A 12,905-nucleotide genomic window follows, 5' to 3' on the forward strand; every position below is an offset into this window, starting at 1 on the left:
GTGGATAGGTGTATTCCTTTGAGAGTAAGGGAGATTCAAACAAGAAGACATGAGTTGAGAGTTAGGGGGCAAAAGTTTAAGGGTAACATGAGGGGGAATTTCTTTACTCAGAGAGTGGTAGCTGTGTGGAACGAGCTTCCAGTAGAAGTGGTAGAGGCAGGTTCGGTATTGTCATTTAAAGTAAAATTGGATAGGTATATGGACAGGAAAGGAAAGTGCGGGTCAGTGGGACTAGGTGAGAGTAAGCGTTCGGCACTGACTAGAAGGGCCGAGATGGCAAGTTTCTGTGTTGTAATTGTTATATGGTTATAGAAGTTGATAGGTTCTTATTAGAAAGGGTGTCAAAGATTAGGAGGGAAGGCAGGAGAAGACTATAAGACCCTTAGACATAGGAGCAGAAATAGGCCTTTTGGCCCATCAAGTCTGCTCTGCCATTTGATCATGGCTGATCCAATTTTCCTTTCAGCCCCAATCTCCTGCCTTCCTCCCATATCCCTTCATGCCCTGACCAATCAAGAATCTATCAACCTCTGCCTTAAATATACATAAAGACTTGGCCTCCACAGTTGTCTATGGCAAAAAATTCTACAGATTCACCACTTTCTGGCTAAAGAAATTCCTTCTCATCTCCATTCTAGAAGGATGCCCCTCTATTCAGAGACTGTGTCGCCTGATCTTAGACCTTCCCACTACAGGAAACATCCTCTCCACATCCACTTTACTTCATTCGATAGATTTCAATGAGGTCACCTCTCATTCTTCTGAATTCTAGTGAATACAGGCCCAGAGCCATCAAACACTCTTCATATCACAAGCTGTTCAATCCTGGAATCACTTTCATTAAGGGGTTAAGGGGAAAAGTAAATCCGCTATAACTGAATAGCAGAGCAGACGCAATGGGCCAAATGATTAATTTTGCTCCTGTAGTCTTATAGTCGCCTAACATGCTTAATTTCTAACTTACTTTTGAAAGGTCATTGATCGGAATTCATAAACATGAGAAATTCAGCAGCTGCTGGAAACTTAGAGCACCACACACAAAATGCTGGAGGAAGTCAGCAGGTCAGGCAGCATCTATGGAAATGAATAAACAGTCAACATTTCAGGTGGACACTTTTCTTCAGGACTGGTGAGGAAGGGGAAAGATGTCAGAATAAAAAGGTGGGGGGAGGGGAAGGAAATGCCAGGTCTGCTTCTCACCCCATAGATGCTGCCTGACCTGCTGAGTATTTCAAAAGCCAAAGTAAATTTATTATCAAAGTACATAGAGTATATATTGCCATATCGTACTTGTGATTCAGATTCTTGCAGGCATTTAGAGGAAGTCTAATGGAACATCTGTATTAAAACAATACAAAAACCAAGAGAGACTAACAACTAATCTGCAGAGGGTTACAGGGAGAAGGCAGGAGAATGGGATTGAGAGGAAATGGATCAGCCATGTTCAAATGGTGAAGCAGACCCAGTGAGCCAAATGGCCTAATTCTGCTCCCATGTCTGAGGGTCTTATGATCGAAAATAAGACAAATTGTGAACAAAAAAGTAATTCTGAGCGTATGTGTTGTAGAGTCCTTAAAAGTGAGTCTGTGGACTGTGGATTATAAATTTGCTTTATATTATTTGCACAATTTGTCTCCTTTTACACATTGGTTTGTTGATCTTTGTCATGCAGAGCTTTTCAGAAGTTCTATTGTATTTATTTATTTTCCTGTAAATACCCACAAGAAAATGTATCTCAGGTTTGTATATGGTGACAAATATGCATCTTGATAATAAACTTACTTCATTTAGCTTTGAACTTTGAACAAGCTTTCATTCAGCAAGCTTTGACTGTCATATGAAAGTGTGTAATATTCTATATTGTGTCGTCCAATTCCTGAAATTATTTTTCAGATTTAATTCAATTCATTATAGCCTCAAGTTGGACTGAAGCAAATTGGCATTGCCACAAATTAGCTTGAAGGTTGAAGGTTAGCCCACACAGATTTATGATGGATTTAACAGACAGATGTCCAAAGGTTCTCTGGACTACTGAGACACACTTGGCAGGGCTACTCAGTGTATCTTGCCACACTTGGCTGAACCCTTTGACGGACTCTTCAAATCTGTCCCCAGGTTGTTACTAATATACTTTAATCATATTTCATGGATGAGTTTTTGCTGGCTCATTTCAAATGTTTTTTTGTCAAAATAGGTTAACAGGGTTAAGAACATAGAACATGGAGCTTAGAAAATTAGAGGGCTATGGGTAACCCTAGGTAACTTCTAAAGTAAGTACTTGTTCGGCACAGCTTTATGGGCTGTAGTTTCTCATTACAGGTCTTTCAGCTCACAATTCTGAGTCCACATCCTTCTGCAGCCTCTTACAATCCTGTGCAGAGGTCCCTCCATAACAAGTGGTGATGCTGCCATTCAGAACGTTCTCCAGGGTGTTTCTGTAGAAATTTGCTAAAGATTTCAGTGACATGTCAAATCTCCTCAAACCTAATGTACCATAGTCACTGGTGTGCCTTCTTTGTGATTGATTCTATATGTTGGGCCCATGATAGATCCTTGGGGATATTGATGCCCAGGAAGCTTATTGTTTTTTCCTGCCTTGCACAACCCAACCCTACCTCAGCAACGGAAGACTACTGACCATCCCTTGCACTACCATGGACTAGCCTCTGAATGTACCAGTGTTTTGTTTTAGAACACAAAACACAGATGTTGTGTTGACCTTTTAACCTACTCTATAACCTTTGCCTCCTACATCACCATCATTATGTGTCGTGTCGTATGACACAGACGATCGTGGTCTCATCACCATGGTTACTCTTGGCAAATTTTTCTATGGAAGTGGTTTGCCTTCTTCTGGGCATTGTCTTTACAAAATGTGACCCCAGCCATTATCAACACTCTCCAGAGATCGTCAGCCTGGTGTCATAACCAGGGCTTGCAACGTGCACCAGCTCCTGCACCACCACCCCTGGTAATGTATTCCACCCGCACACCATTCTCTGTGTGAAGAATTTACCTCTGACAACGCCTCTGTACTTTCCTCCAATCACCTTAAAATTATGCCCCCTTGTAGTAATCATTTCTGCTGGGAAAAAGTCTCCGGTTATTGACTCGACCTCTATTGTACACCTCTATCGAGTCACCTCTCATCCTCCTTCACTCCAAAGGGAAAGCTGTCCTGTATCATATAATTGATAATTGATATACAGATGTAAAGAGCTTTTAGACCACAAGACAGAGCAGCAGAATTTGACTCATCGAATCTGCTCTGCCATTCCACATGGCTGATTTATTATCCCCCTCAACTCCACCCTCCTGCCCTCTCCCTGTCTCCTTTGATGACCTGGAGAACCTATCGACCTCCACTTGAAATATACCCAGTAATGTTTCTCCAGCCATCTACGGCAATGAATTCCACAGATTCTCCACCCACTGGCTGAAGGAATTCCTCCTCATCTCTGTTCTAAAGGGACGTCCCTCCATCCTGTGGTTGTGCCCTCTGGTCGTAGACTCCCACGTTATAGGAAACATCCCCTCCACATTTATTAGGTCTTTCGACATTTGATCAGATTTAATGTGTTTGTTTGTACCCTCTTCCTCCACCACCTCTCGTTCTTCTAAGCTCCAGTGCATATAGACCCAGAGCCATCCAAGCTCTCGTACATTAACCCTTTCATTCCCAGGATTATTCTCTGGACCCTCACTTCTGCTTGCGTGCTATTGAGACTGATCTATCTGTACATTAGTACGTACATTGGGGAACTGCACATCAAGAGGAAAACAGAATATGGAATATACTGTTACAGAGAGAGAGTGATGCAAGCAGACCATGACAAAGCAGACTGAGAGGTCAGGAGGTCCATTCGGACTTTGCATTTCGAGTGGCACAGTCGCATAGCAGTTAGCATAACGCTTTTCAGTGCCACCGAGCCAGGTGCTGTACGTTCTCCCTGCGAATGTGTGACGTTCCTCCGGGTGCTCCCGTTTCCTCCCATATCCCAAAAAAAAAAGATATAATGGTTAATTGATTAACTGGTTAATTGGGCATATGGGCAGGACAGTTCATTGAGTAGGAAGGTCCTGTCACCACACTGCATCTCCAAATAAAAAATAAATTTTTAGAAAAGTTAAGAGGGGTTTAGTAACAATGCCCTTGTGTTAAATTAGAAACCTGCCCTATTTATCCAGAGACATCCAGAAACCCAACAAATGGAGAACTTAAGCTCAAAGAATTAAATAAATCTGGAATAAAGATCTATCATCAATAAATAACCAAACTGCTGTATAAACCCATCTGTTTCAAGAATGTTCTTCCTGGAAGGAAATCTGCCAAATGTGACAAATGGGAATTTAGTTGGAATAGGCCGGTTGGGCCGAAGGGCCTGTTTGCACTGTATGCCCCTGAGCATTTGTTGTCTAATAGAATTACATGTTTATTTTATTTTATTTAGAGATAACAGGGCTTTCTGTCCTAATGAGCCCGTGTCTCCCAAATATATTTAAATATAGTAAATATATTTAAGACAAAGTTGGTGAGATTTTTGTATAGTAGGGGAATTAAGGGTTATGGGGAAAGGCAGGTAGGTGGAGATGAGTCCATGGCCAGATCAGCCATGATCTATTGAATGGCGGAGCAGGCTCGACAGGCCAGATGGCCGACTCCTGCTCCTATTTCTAGTGTTTTATGTGAATACACTCATGTGACCAAGTAATCTAATAACACGTACATCTTGGGGTGTGGGAGAAAACCACAGCACCCGGGGAAAACCCACTTGGTCACAGGCTGAACGTACAAGCTACTTACCTGCAACATTGGGCTTGAAGTCAGGTAATAGTTTTACGCTAACCACCACACCTCCAGGCTGCCCCTATAGATACAAAAAAAGCACCAAGTTCTTTGCTTAAAAGTTCTTCACTCTCTCCGAGTTAGACAATAAATTACGTTCGGGAGAAGGCCGCTTGGACCTTTTGCTTGTATGGCTATATAACAAGATCAAAGCTGACCATTTGGTATCCACAACCATGCATTTCCTTCAGTTTCTGGTAACCTTTTGCCCTTTGTATATCAGGAACCTGTCTCCAAGCCTCTGCTGCTTCTACACTTTGACAGTGTGAGATCAGCATCCAAATTATTAGTAACGGTCATTTTCCTGAGTTCAACTTCCTTTGAGCTTGTTTGTATGTTTGCAACGTCAGCTGTCTGTAAATATTAAGTGTAATTTGCAGGAGAGCTGGAGTTATAAACCATATAACCATATAAACCATATAACAATCACAGCACGGAAACAGGCCATCTTGGCCCTCCTAGTCCGTGCCGAACTCTTAATCTCACCTAGTCCCACCTACCCGCACTCAGCCCATAACCCTCCACTCCTTTCCTGTCCATATACCTATCCAATTTTACCTTAAATGACACAACTGAACTGGCCTCTACTACTTCTACAGGAAGCTCATTCCACACAGCTATCACTCTCTGAGTAAAGAAATACCCCCTTGTGTTTCCCTTAAACTTCTGCCCCCTAACTCTCAAATCATGTCCTCTCGTTTGAATCTCCCCTACCCTCAATGGAAACAGCCTATTCACATCAACTCTATCTATCCCTCTCAAAATTTTAAATACCTCGATCAAATCCCCCCTCAACCTTCTACGCTCCAATGAATAGAGACCTAACTTGTTCAACCTTTCTCTGTAACTTAAGTGCTGAAACCCAGATAACATCCTAGTAAATCGTCTCTGCACTCTCTCTAATTTATTGATATCTTTCCTATAATTTGGTGACCAGAACTGTACACAATATTCCAAATTTGGCCTTACCAATGCCTTGTACAATTTTAACATTACATCCCAACTTCTGTACTCAATGCTTTGATTTATAAAGGCCAGCGTTCCAAAAGCCTTCTTCACCACCCTATCTACATGAGACTCCACCTTCAGGGAACTATGCACTGTTATTCCTAGATCTCTCTGTCCAACTGCATTCCTCAATGCCTTACCATTTACCCTGTATGTTCTATTTGGATTATTCCTGCCAAAATGTAGAACCTCACACTTCTCAGCATTAAACTCCATCTGCCAACATTCAGCCCATTCTTCTAACCGGCATAAATCTCCCTGCAAGCTTTGAAAACACACCTCATTATCCACAACACTTCCTACCTTAGTATCATTGGCATACTTATTAATCCATCATCCAGATCATTTATGTATATTACAAACAACATTGGGCCCAAAACAGATCCCTGAGGCACCCCGCTAGTCACCGGCCTCCATCCCGATAAACAATTATCCACCACTACTCTCTGGCATCTCCCATCCAGCCACTGTTGAATCCATTTTATTACTCCAGCATTAATACCTAACGACTGAACCTTCGTAACTAACCTTCCATGTGGAACTTTGTCAAAGGCTTTGCTGAAGTCCATATAGACTACATCCACTGCCTTACCCTCGTCAACATTCCTCGTAACTTCTTCAAAAAATTCAATAAGGTTTGTCAAACATGACCTTCCACGCACAAATCCATGCTGGCTACTCCTAATCAGATCCTGTCTATCCAGATAATTATTAATACTATCTCTAAGAATACTTTCCATTAATTTACCCACCACTGATGTCAAACTGACAGGTCTATAATTGCTAGGCTTACTTCTAGAACCCTTTTTAAACTTTTTAAACCCTTTTTATATTTCCACATTTTGTCCACCAGCCAGTATGAATCAAGACTGGCCTTGTTGTCACACTGGCTGTTCTTTTCGGAGAAGTCTCCTTCTCCTCTACACAAACACACGAGTTTCGGCAGATGCTGGAAATCCAGAGCAAGACACAAGATGCTGGAGGAACTCAGCAGGACAGGCAGCACCTCTGCAGGGGAATAAACAGTTGATATTTTGGCCTGGACCCTTCATCAGGATGGGAAAGGAAGGGGGAAAGTGGTGGAGTCTAAGCTGGCAGGTGAGGCTGGGTGAGGGGATAAGTACCACTTCATCCTTCTATTCTGAGGCTGTACCCTCGAGTCCTAGACTCTCCCACTATTGGAAACATACTCTGTCTCTCAAAATGTGGAAAGGAGCATTGTGCCTGCAACAAGCACAGACCCCTGTAGTGAGAGCACCCAGTCGTACACATCCCGGCGGGGTGCTTCGGACTGGCTTAGCACCCAGTCGTACACATCCCGGCGGGGTGCTTCGGGCTCACTTAGCACCCAGTCGTACACATCCCGGCGGGGTGCTTCGGGCTCACTTAGCACCCAGTCGTACACATCCCGGCGGGGTGCTTCGGGCTGGCTTAGCACCCAGTCGTACACATCCCGGCGGGGTGCTTCGGACTGGCTTAGCACCCAGTCGTACACATCCCGGGGGGGTGCTTCGGACTGGCTTAGCACCCAGTCGTACACATCCCGGGGGGGTGCTTCGGACTGGCTTAGCACCCAGTCGTACACATCCCGGGGGGGTGCTTCGGACTGGCTTAGCACCCAGTCGTACACATCCCGGGGGGGGTGCTTCGGACTGGCTTAGCACCCAGTCGTACACATCCCGGCGGGGTGCTTCGGACTGGCTTAGCACCCAGTCGTACACATCCCGGCGGGGTGCTTCGGACTGGCTTAGCACCCAGTCGTACACATCCCGGCGGGGTGCTTCGGACTGGCTTAGCACCCAGTCGTACACATCCCGGCGGGGTGCTTCGGACTGGCTTAGCACCCAGTCGTACACATCCCGGCGGGGTGCTTCGGACTGGCTTAGCACCCAGTCGTACACATCCCGGCGGGGTGCTTCGGGCTGGCCTGGCACCCAGTCGTACACATCCCGGCGGGGTGCTCCGGGCTGGCCTGGCACCCAGTCGTACACATCCCGGCGGGGTGCTCCGGGCTGGCCTGGCACCCAGTCGTACACATCCCGGCGGGGTGCTCCGGGCTGGCCTGGCACCCAGTCGTACACATCCCGGCGGGGTGCTCCGGGCTGGCCTGGCACCCAGTCGTACACATCCCGGCGGGGTGCTCCGGACTGGCCTGGCACCCAGTCGTACACATCCCGGCGGGGTGCTCCGGACTGGCCTGGCACCCAGTCGTACACATCCCGGCGGGGTGCTCCGGGCTGGCCTGGCACCCAGTCGTACACATCCCTGCGGGGTGCTCCGGGCTGGCCTGGCACCCAGTCGTACACATCCCGGCGGGGTGCTCCGGGCTGGCCTGGCACCCAGTCGTACACATCCCGGCGGGGTGCTCCGGGCTGGCCTGGCACCCAGTCGTACACATCCCGGCGGGGTGCTCCGGGCTGGCCTGGCACCCAGTCGTACACATCCCGGCGGGGTGCTCCGGGCTGGCCTGGCACCCAGTCGTACACATCCCGGCGGGGTGCTCCGGGCTGGCCTGGCACCCAGTCGTACACATCCCGGCGGGGTGCTCCGGGCTGGCCTGGCACCCAGTCGTACACATCCCGGCGGGGTGCTGCGGACTGGCCTGGCACCCAGTCGTACACATCCCGGCGGGGTGCTTCGGACTGGCCTGGCACCCAGTCGTACACATCCCGGCGGGGTGCTTCGGACTGGCCTGGCACCCAGTCGTACACATCCCGGCGGGGTGCTGCGGACTGGCCTGGCACCCAGTCGTACACATCCCGGCGGGGTGCTTCGGACTGGCCTGGCACCCAGTCGTACACATCCCGGCGGGGTGCTTCGGACTGGCCTGGCACCCAGTCGTACACATCCCGGCGGGGTGCTTCGGACTGGCCTGGCACCCAGTCGTACACATCCCGGCGGGGTGCTTCGGACTGGCCTGGCACCCAGTCGTACACATCCCGGCGGGGTGCTTCGGACTGGCCTGGCACCCAGTCGTACACATCCCGGCGGGGTGCTTCGGACTGGCCTGGCACCCAGTCGTACACATCCCGGCGGGGTGCTTCGGACTGGCCTGGCACCCAGTCGTACACATCCCGGCGGGGTGCTTCGGACTGGCCTGGCACCCAGTCGTACACATCCCGGCGGGGTGCTTCGGACTGGCCTGGCACCCAGTCGTACACATCCCGGCGGGGTGCTTCGGACTGGCCTGGCACCCAGTCGTACACATCCCGGCGGGGTGCTTCGGACTGGCCTGGCACCCAGTCGTACACATCCCGGCGGGGTGCTTCGGACTGGCCTGGCACCCAGTCGTACACATCCCGGCGGGGTGCTTCGGACTGGCCTGGCACCCAGTCGTACACATCCCGGCGGGGTGCTTTGGACTGGCTTAGCACCCCTGGCACTGCTGCAGATCTCCAATATGGACAGCAGTTGTACCAGTCACCTGCATCAGGTGGCATTCCTGCGGCTAATCCCTTTGAAACTGGTCCTTTTACTTGTAAGTCTAAATCAGAATCAGAATCAGGTTTAATATCACCCCTATGCAAAAGTTGTCAGCACCTGTACGTGCACAGTATTATCTTTGTCAACGTGGAGCGGAGAGCCAGTCTGGTAATCTGGCGGGAACAAAGGATGTTGGGAATGGCGAGGGCGAAGCGTTGTGGGAGGGGGGTGGGACAGGTGGCAGAGGAGTGAAACACCATGCTGTCACATTTGATTCCAAGCATTTGGTTTATTGATCATTACAGAATACCTCTCTGGTGCTTCCCGCCTCCTCCCCTCTCCCTTCCCCTTTCCCCAACCATGATTCCCCTCTCCCTTCCCCTTTTCCCAACCATGATTCCCCTCTCCCTTCCCCTTTCCCCAACCATGATTCCCCTCTCCCTTCCCCTTTTCCCAACCATGATTCCCCTCTCCCTGCCCCTTCCCTCTCTCAGTCCACAATAGAGACCCACATCAGAATCAGGTTTATCATCACTCACATGTCATGAAATCTGTTTTTGTTTTGGCAGCAGTACAGAGCAATACATGATTTAAAAAATCTACAAATTACAGCAAGAAATACACTTATGTATACATATTATTAAGTAATAAGTGCAACAAGATAGAGAGGTAGTGTTCATGGGTTCATTGTCCATTCTGAAATCTGACAGTGGCAGAGACAATCGGTAGGATGAACATCACCTTCTGTCAGCTCAGCAGTTTTGGTTGAGTTTGTTCATCTACCAGTAAAAGTGCAAGTTTATCACCCAACGTACAATCTAAAATTACAATGCAAGGACAAGCCTTGAAGGATTTGTTGTTCTCACTGACTGCGTCAGGCTGCTTCTGGCTCCTCGTCACAATCTAAGTGAAGCTTATTGCCATCTGCACAAGTACATGCAAGCACAGGTGCGATGAAAAACTTACTCACAGTAGGATCACCAGCACATAACGTCAGATAAGTAACATTTCTAAGAAAAGCAAAATTTAAATAAAAATGCAGAGCAACAAACTCTAAATACCAGAGGCACTCGGCAGGTCAGACAGCACCTATGGTGTTGAATAAACAGTCAATGTTTCAGACCGAGACCCTTCATCGGGACTGGAAATGAAGGGGCAGAAGCCAGAATAAGAAGATGGGAGGAGGGGAAGAAGTACAAACTAGATGATAGATGAAACCTGGTGATGGGGAAGGGAGATGGGTGGGTGTACAACCATAAGCTATCCACAACCTTTACAAGAAAGAACACTATTAAAGCAAAAGGTCCAGTTTCGGGCTGTGCTCAATGTGATCATAGTGTTGGCCGTACTGAGATAGTGGTAAGGGTGTTGCCAGTTGGTTCAAGAACCAAATGGTTAACGACGTATCTGTTCTTGAAGCTGGTGGGGTGAGATTTCAGGCTTCTGTACCGCCTGCCAAATGAGAGCTGTGGGAAGTTGGCACGACCCACATGATGGGAACTTCTGATAACAGGATTTGCCTTCCTGGGGCTCCAAATGCTAGGGTACTATGGCACTGGTATGGTTAACGCAATCGTGTTAAAGCACTAGTGATCACTGATCAGGGTTCGCTTGCTCTCAAAGGGATGTCATTCCATTCTGAGGCTGTGGTCCTAGACTCCTTCCCTCAATATCCACTCTATCTAACCCTGTCAACATTTGATAGGACCTCCCCATTCCTCTAAACGCCAGTGAGTATAGGCGCAGCCATCAAATGCTCCTCATACATTAACCCTTTCACTCCCAGGACCACAAACCCATCTGTATTGTATCAGCCTCTACCACCACTCTCTGCCTCTAACATCTCCCCTAGACTGTCCTTGAGTCTGGTAGTGGCCTTTGCTGCCCTGGGAAAAGGGTGCTGGCTACTCACTCTGTCTCTTCCTCTCACACCTCCATCACGTCTCTCATCCTCAGCCCAGCCAGTCACGGCACCACACACTGCCTGCGCTAACCGTAGCGAGGACGAGACAGTTGCTCACCTCCTTGCGGACTGTGGGTTTGCGAAGAGGAAGCTGCAGGGACCGGTTCATCCCAAGCAGCAGTGTGAGAGAGGACTCTCCGATCCACGGACATCAGGTGCAGCTGGAAGGTCATGAACCCGGTGGTCTGCCGGACACATCAAGCTGTCCGTGGCACTGACTGGCACAATCCCAGCTGCAGAAGGACATGCTGAATGGGGAAGGACAGGGAGGGTCAGGGCTCGGTGAGGAAGCTCCTCGTTATTTATTTATTTAGAGACTCAGTGAGGAACAGGCCCTTCCAGCCCTTTGAGCTGCTGTGCCCAGCAAACCACCAGTTTAACCCTAGCATAGTCACAGGGCAACTTACAATGACCAATTAACCTTCTAACCAATGATGCATGCTGGATTAGTATTGGTGTCAAAGGTTACAGGGAGAGTGCAGGATAATGGGGTTGAGAGGGAAAATAAATCAGCCATTATAGAATGGCAGAACAGACTCAAAGAGCTGAATGGCCTAATTATGCTACCATCTGTAATAGTCTTATGGACTAACAGAAGGACAGAATCTGTCATTGAGCCTGTAGTGACATGTTCCAAAGTGTTTGTATCGTTGAGTAGGGCATGTCCCACCAGTCTCAATGACTGTCCTGCTCTTCTGTCCTGCTGATATCAGACTCTTGAACTCATAATAAAAAGTACTTACAAGAATAAACCACTTTAATTGGTACACCCATGACACCCTGGGGTAGTACAGTACCACAATAAGTGAAGGCTTCCTCACCCAACCTGCCATCTCCCTATTCCTGGATTCTGATTTTCTTCCTGCACCTCGTTGGACTGGTGCGTGGCATGAGATGGGACTCCAAAACTAGGGGGCATAGATTTAGGGTGAGACGGGAAGGATTTGAAAGGGACCTGAGGAAGATCTTTCTCATGCATAACTCTGCCATGGACAGTCCCAAGCCTGGCTACGAAAGGAGGAGGGTTGGGTACGAGGCTGTCAACCCATCCCGTAAAAACGCAGAACTACAGAAACACCAACAGAAGCACCAAAGACCTCATCCCTGGATACAGCAAGACGAGCCACACCTGGGACAACTTGAAAGAGCAGCCCAGGACAGAGGACTCTAGCAAGCTGCTTTCGGCGGTCTATGCCCCAGTCGGGATGATGGGTTAAGAGAAAAGATGGTGGGTAGGTAGAACTATGATTTGTGGCCATTACAGAGACTGGAAGTCTCAGGAGCAGGAATGGCTGCTCAATGTGTCGGGCTTTTGATGTTTCAAAAAGGACAGGGAGCGTGGCAAAAGAGGTGGGGTGTGGCATTGCTAATTAGAGTTAGTATTACGGCTGCAGAGAAGGAGAAAGTCATGGAGGGATTGTGGGTGGAAGTCATAAACAGGAAGGGGGCAATAACTCTACTGGATATTTTTATAGACCCCCCCCCCCCAATAATATTGAGGAGCAGATAGGGAGGCAGATTCTGAAAGGGTGCAATAATAAGAGAGTTGTTATGACAGAAGATTTTAACTTTCCTAATATTGATGGCATCTCTTTGGCACAAAGGGTTTAGATGGGGGTGGAGTTTGTCAGATGTGTCAGGAAGGTTTCCTGACACATTGTGTAG

At 48.2% G+C, this 12,905-nt stretch overlaps 1 protein-coding gene across 4 annotated transcripts in view; it reads right to left on the reverse strand.

Moving 5' to 3' along the window:
* The window catches only part of LOC132383251 (somatostatin receptor type 5-like), a 79,517-nt gene that overhangs the window by 15,401 nt on the left and 51,211 nt on the right, over positions 1 to 12,905 (reverse strand). The window contains exons 2-3 of one of the 4 annotated variants that reach the window (XM_059954190.1): positions 11,299 to 11,488; positions 4,805 to 4,868 (exon numbers count right to left, since the gene is read on the reverse strand). The exons of 2 other annotated variants lie outside the window; for them this stretch is intronic. The gene's annotated coding sequence lies outside the window, so the exon portion shown is untranslated. The remainder of the gene's footprint in view (positions 1 to 4,804; positions 4,869 to 11,298; positions 11,489 to 12,905) is intronic. One more of the 4 variants, XM_059954191.1, reaches the window with a different exon arrangement.

Source organism: Hypanus sabinus, chromosome 29 (assembly GCF_030144855.1).
Source record: "Hypanus sabinus isolate sHypSab1 chromosome 29, sHypSab1.hap1, whole genome shotgun sequence".
Taxonomy (NCBI): domain Eukaryota; kingdom Metazoa; phylum Chordata; class Chondrichthyes; order Myliobatiformes; family Dasyatidae; genus Hypanus; species Hypanus sabinus.